The sequence below is a fragment of the Nicotiana tomentosiformis genome, chromosome 9 (genome assembly GCF_000390325.3).
Source record: "Nicotiana tomentosiformis chromosome 9, ASM39032v3, whole genome shotgun sequence".
Lineage (NCBI taxonomy): Eukaryota > Viridiplantae > Streptophyta > Magnoliopsida > Solanales > Solanaceae > Nicotiana > Nicotiana tomentosiformis.
Window position 1 is genome coordinate 98,418,611 of NC_090820.1, and position 6,596 is coordinate 98,425,206.

Below are 6,596 nucleotides of genomic sequence, written 5' to 3' on the forward strand. Positions count from 1 at the left end.
AAATTAGTAGAAATTGTGAGATTTTGAAAGAAACCTAGAAATTGGAATTTTTGAATTTTGACCACATAATTGGATATGGAATTAGGAATAAACTATATATTTGAGTTCGTAATATTATGGGTAAATTTTATCTTCAAATATTTTTGGAATTCGGGCAGGTGGGCCCGAGGGTTGACTTTTCAAGAGGAGTTGAAAATTATTATAAATTGTTAAATTATACGCATTGGAGTATATTTTGATTGATTTGCATCTTGTTTGAGTAGTTTCGTATCGATGGCCATTTGTTTGAAGTGTTAGAGAGGCGTGAGAGCCGGTTATGAAATTTCGGAGCGAGGTAAGTCCCTTATCTAACCTTGTGAGGGGAAAGCTACCCCCTAGGTGATGTAATTGTTATGTGCTACTAGTTGTGGGTGCTACGTATGCACGAGGTGACGAGAGTCCGTACGTAGCTAAAGCATATTCATGTCCGGGTAGACTTAGGACTTTATTATGTAATATTTGAATTATTTGAACTCATTCTGCTAGCTTAATTAATTGAATTTATAAATGAAAATGATTTAGAAATATATACATACATATACATATATATATATATATATATATATATATATATATATATATATATATATATATAGGCCGAGCCCTATCACCTTATGTTGTTGGCAAGTTATTTGAGAAATGATAAAGGTTATATTCACTTTATGCTCACGTACTATATTGTAAGCACGTGTCTCGTAGTTCGACAAGTTCCTTCCTTTCTTGTGGAGCAGGCCGAACGCCTCGGCAGTATAATAGATGCATCTATGGTTTGTGCTACTCGACCCTCGATAATGTACACATTATTCGGGATCAGGCCGTACGGCCTCGGCATAATCGTGTGCTATATTGCTTGCAGTCCGAATATTCACGAGATTATACTTCCACTGATGCTTGACATTTTATATGGTACTCCTCATTTCTTTGATATTGACACTTGATATTTTCCGAGCTATTGAGATAGGATACGAGATTGAGAAGTTTATAGCGTTAAAAGAATTTTGAAAGAATATGTTAGTTACCATTTTATCCCATTATTATGTGGTGCTTCATATCTGCTTACGATTTTTCATATTGATTTATTAGACCTCTAGTAAGTGTTGATGTCGACCCCTCGTCACTACTTCTCCGGGGTTAGGCTAGATACTTACTGGGTATATGTTGATTCACGTACTCATGCTGCACTTCTGTACTAAATGTGCAGAATCTGACAGGTTCATTTGATGGTCATCTAGGCGCATAGGCACAACTGCTGAGGAGACTTTATGGTGAGCTGCATTCCAGGCTACGTATCGCAGCCTAAAGAGTCTTCGTCGTACTATTTACTTTGTCCTGTCGTATTTACATTTTAGACAGATGTTGCATTATTATTGTTCTCCTTAGTAAATGCTCATGCACTTGTGACACCGGGTTTTGGAGATATTCTAGTTGATGCTTACAGATTACATATTATTATCACCTTTTATTTTTATACAATGCTAGTTATGTATGTACCCGTGATTTTAAGGGCGTAAATTTTCTTACTTAATAAAATTTATGATTTTGAAAGTAATAAAATGAACAATTAATGTGATAGCTCACTGTTGGCTTGCCTAACAGCGATGTTGGGCGCCATCACGGCCTATAGTGAGTTTTGGGTCGTGACATATTCATTATCTTTCTTTCTCTCAAACCTTCCTTAGAGGTGAGTTGTAGTATTTATTCAATCATGCATAAGCACATTCTTCTGTATAATTTGTATCACATAAATATTTCCATATTCACTTTCAGGAATAAGTCTGTATTTACAATGCGTATCACAAGTCACATTTTTAAGGGATGGATTATAATCATGTGGACGTGTCTCGTATTAACATACCACATTGATATGTATTTCCTTCACCTTTGAAGGATTATTTTGAGAACCCTTATTATTCTCGTTTTTACAATTACCATAATAATGACTATTATTATTTTGGTCTTTGGCACGCCCATGTTCATTGGTCAATTACTTATCTTCATTTAGACTTATTTATGCACCACTATCACATTCATTTCAAGAATGGAGCATATCATGTGGGACAAGCTTCAAGCTTTTTCATGAAAAATATATTATTTTTCTTTAACCATCATTATATCATTAATATGGTGCATTGTGATTCAAACTCAATGTCTTACCCATATAAAGATATGTTAGGCCATAATGAGTTGGCAATCGAACCCAATATCCAAAGTAATTTTTTTTTTACTACACATATATAGAACTTTTACTAAATTCAAGGGACAACTAAATAAGTGAATATATCAAAATATCGAGAGAGCCTCCGAGCCATCTGAATACTAAGACACTAGAGGCAGTCAAACAAGTTTTGCAGTAGACATACTTGGACTTGTTAGGACATATCATGAGACCACACTTATCTCTCTTGTCTTACTAGAATTGATTTTATCATGTGACATCAAGTCCAACTAGACGGCAGACAAATAAATTGAAAAGTTTTACGGGAGATAGAACCTAAACAGGCTTGTTCCATGCCTTTACCGTAGCTTGTTCATCATTTTAATACCATGATCATCCTTATATATAAATGTCAGTATAACTCCACAAATGTAGTGATTATACTTATTTCTCAAAATAATCTCATATTAATATGCTAAAATTTGTGAGGTAGAAATATTATATATCCTATCAAACAAAAACAATTCATATAATGAAAATTGTCATTAAGTGATATGGAATGAGAATCGACATCATTTTTAATAACGTATAGCTTACTCATCATAATTGTCATCCTATTATGTATGTGCTATATGGTAAGCATAATCACGAGAGTAAAGCATAAAACAAATTCCATATATAAATTGCATAACAGCATTATAAATAGCTTTATAGGATACGCACCATGTTCTCAACCGGAAAAACTTTTACTAAATCTTTTAGGAAGAAGATAATAAGCAGATATTTCAATTGGTTAGAGACTCGTGCTGATAACGTGTTATTGAATAATAGAAAATAAAATAAAACATGAGTAATTTAGAGGAAGATAATTAATAAACTTTTCTTCATAATATTCTTCAAGGGTTTGGGCCTATTTATAGGAACTTTTGCATGAAAGGATTTGGCCACTTGTCTAAAGTCTTGACATTTATTGAAAGTCTTTGACATTTTTTGAAAAGACTTTGCCACTTGTTGAAAATTTTGACATTTGTTGAAAGACCATGCCACTTGTTGAAAGGCCATGCCACTTGTTGAAGGCCATGCCACTTGGTAATTTCATAATACATGGACATTCACTCTTAATATTATTTATAACAGGAATGAGTTTATAAATGAATCTTAGGAAAATAATGTTAGTATATATATACTTGAAAAGAGCTTTAAAAGATGTATGATGTTTGTATGAAAATGTATAAAAGAGAAGTTAAGTTAAAACACTTTGTTTCCTAAAGCATGGAAGTTCATATTACTCTAATAAGGTGAAGGTGTTATGAAAATAAGCCTAAGATATACCTTGATTTTTAAATATTAGGCTTGAAGAAACCATTTGAAAATCCTTGTTTTGGAACAGAAACATCTTGGTTTTCGAAAGGAGTTGATTTCCTTTTAGAAAATTAAGCTCGTGACTCAGTTCTGTTTTTTTTTTTTTTTTTTGAAAGAAGGACTACCGCCTTTTGTTAGGCCTTTGGGCTTCAAAATCTTTAAGAAGGGTTAGCAAAGTATGATAAATTAATAACAACTCATGATTAGCGGGTGAAAGATTAATTGCTAACTAATGCTTCTTTTAATCCTAGGTTCTTTAAAACTTGCCTAAGTTATTTTATATGAATTAAAAGATAAAATAAAGCATTCAATCCAATATACAATTGTTTTATACATGTGAGAAAAAATAACAGGAACACAATAAAGGACAACATCATAGTAGAACTATAAAATAGCGAAGGCAGTAAATGAAGAAGTGAAGGGAAAGAAAGGACTCTGGTTTTAAGGCCTTAAAGAGGCAGGCCCACCAATAATAGAGATGACAACCGACTCTGGACTCCCAGGAGATAGCAATGATGGATTTGGGCCTGAGTTCTTTACGAACTCAGCAGGACCAAGCCATGCACATGTTTTAAAAAAAAAAGAGAAAGTCATTAGAAAGACAATACTATATACATGCTCATACGCGAAATTTGTAAGCAAAGAATAAAGGAAAGTTGTCTAATAGTATTCAAATACTAAGAAAGTTATACTAATATGGTGGTTATGTATAGCAAATGATCCACATAGAACACCTTTCATTTCCATTAACCATTAAACCCAGCGAGAATAACAAGTGTCAATGAATTAAGAGCTAAAAAGAGAATTTCACTCAAGGTTGATGCCCCCTTTGAATCTCCCGACACTTCAATATTTCCAAGGGTCTCAAGGCCCAGGGCAATGCTTGTGTCGGGGAGAGCAGCCCAACCTAGAGTTAAACTCTACTCCCAAATACCCCTAACCACTAATGACTCATTCTTCCCTATAGGTTTGAGTGCCAATGAGGCTTTTTCAATGTAAACTAACTAATGTAACATTCCCTACCACAGAAGCATACCCTTTCTTGACAGAATAATATAAGAAACACTGAAACAATTTTATTTTTTATAACTATACCTCCAGTTTTAAGTGAATGATTAACATATTAAACAGACTTGAAATTTGTCACGACCCAAAATCTGACTAGTCGTAATGGCACATAACCCAACCCGCTAGGTAAGCCAATTAACAACTAACCAATTTTAATAAACATTAATAAAGTAACTAAGTAAATACATATATGAATCTAATACATTCCCCAAGACTGGTAGCACAAATCATGACCTTCTAAGAATAGAGTTTACAAATCAGAAATGAAATAAATACATCGTCTGTTTTAAAAGTACATAAACAGAGTTTTATAGATCTAAGGCTACCACGAACAAGAGGCAGCTACAACCAGGACGCAGGTACATCTTCAAATCCAGTTCCCATTGAACAGAACAACATCAGCAGTCAGCATCTGTACGCAAGGTGCAGAAGTGTACTATGAGACAACTGACCCCATGTACTCAATAAGTAACAAACCTAACCTTAGGTTGAAAGTAGTGACGAGCTTGTACCAAGGTCGGGTCCACCACCAATTACCAACAACAGTTCATAACAACGTAAAGTAAATAATACAAGAAGTAACTCAAAGATAAGATGCTCAGCAAAATCATGAGTTCCGAAATGGTTCTGCCTTTTAAGTACATCAGTGAAAACTCAAATCATTTACCGAAGTTGCCAAAAATATGAATAAGTTTGAAAACAATAATTTTCCTAAAATTCCTCTCAATAATAATAACTAAGATATTTTATTTTCTTTCCAGATAACCAGTGTAAAACAAATGCATCATTATACCTATCTTTTAACATGTGTGAGAAATCATGAATGATGTAATACCGTACAACATGAGAAAAATACATCTCGATGCATGTATGTCATGTGTGTATGTCGATGCAATGTATCTCAGAGATGAACTCATGTACTCACACTCTCAGAATACTCAATCTCACTTTCTCACACATTCCACTCATCATGCTCAATCACTCGGTACTGTATATGGCCAATCCGGCCCAGGGAAGATCCATCCCGGAATATACACATCAACTGATCACCAGTCACTCAGTACCGAGTAGGTCCAATCCAGCCCGTGGATAAGATCCATCTCCAGATATATAATTCTTCAGACAAGATTTATGTCCAGGGAATATCCATCCCTCAATAATAACAACCGCGCTCACTAGGGGGGGGAGGTGCAGACTCCGGAGGGGCTCCTTCAGCCCAAGCGCTATATCGTTGCGGCGTGCAGCCCGATCCCATAATATATAAATAGCCATAAGGCTCGTTGCGGCGTGCAACCCAATCCATATAAAATATAATCAGTATAATATGCTGCGGCGTGAACCCCGATCCCAAAATGTTACTCTCACTCAGGCCCTCGGCCCTCGACTTCACTCAGTCATCAATCTCTCCAGTCTCACTCACGGGCTCACAATGTCATGAAACTAGCCCGACAACAATGATATAATGTATCAATAAATAATATCTGAGACTGAGGTATGGTATGAATACACGGATATGACTGAATATGAAATATCAATGAAATCTGTGAGATGACTGTAAGAAACGACCACTATGGGTCCAAATAGCATCGACATGATTCCTAAACATGATATCTAGCATGATTGACAGCTCAATTACTTTATCACATGGTGAAAACACGGATATCAATAAAATAGGACCACTATACAGTGCCATAGAAATAACAGAGTCCCAATTCACATGGTGCACGCTCACACGCCCGTCATCTAGCATGTGCGTCACCTCAATACCAATCACATAACACGTATTACGGGGTTTCATACTCTCAGCACTAAGATTAGAAGAGTTACTTACCCCGAACAAGCCAATTCTAACACTGAGCAAGCCAAACGATGCTCCAAAATGCCATCCAGCGCATTTCGACCTCCGAACGGCTCGAAACTAACCAAAAATAACTCAAATACATCAAACAATGCTAAAGGAACCAATCCCAAT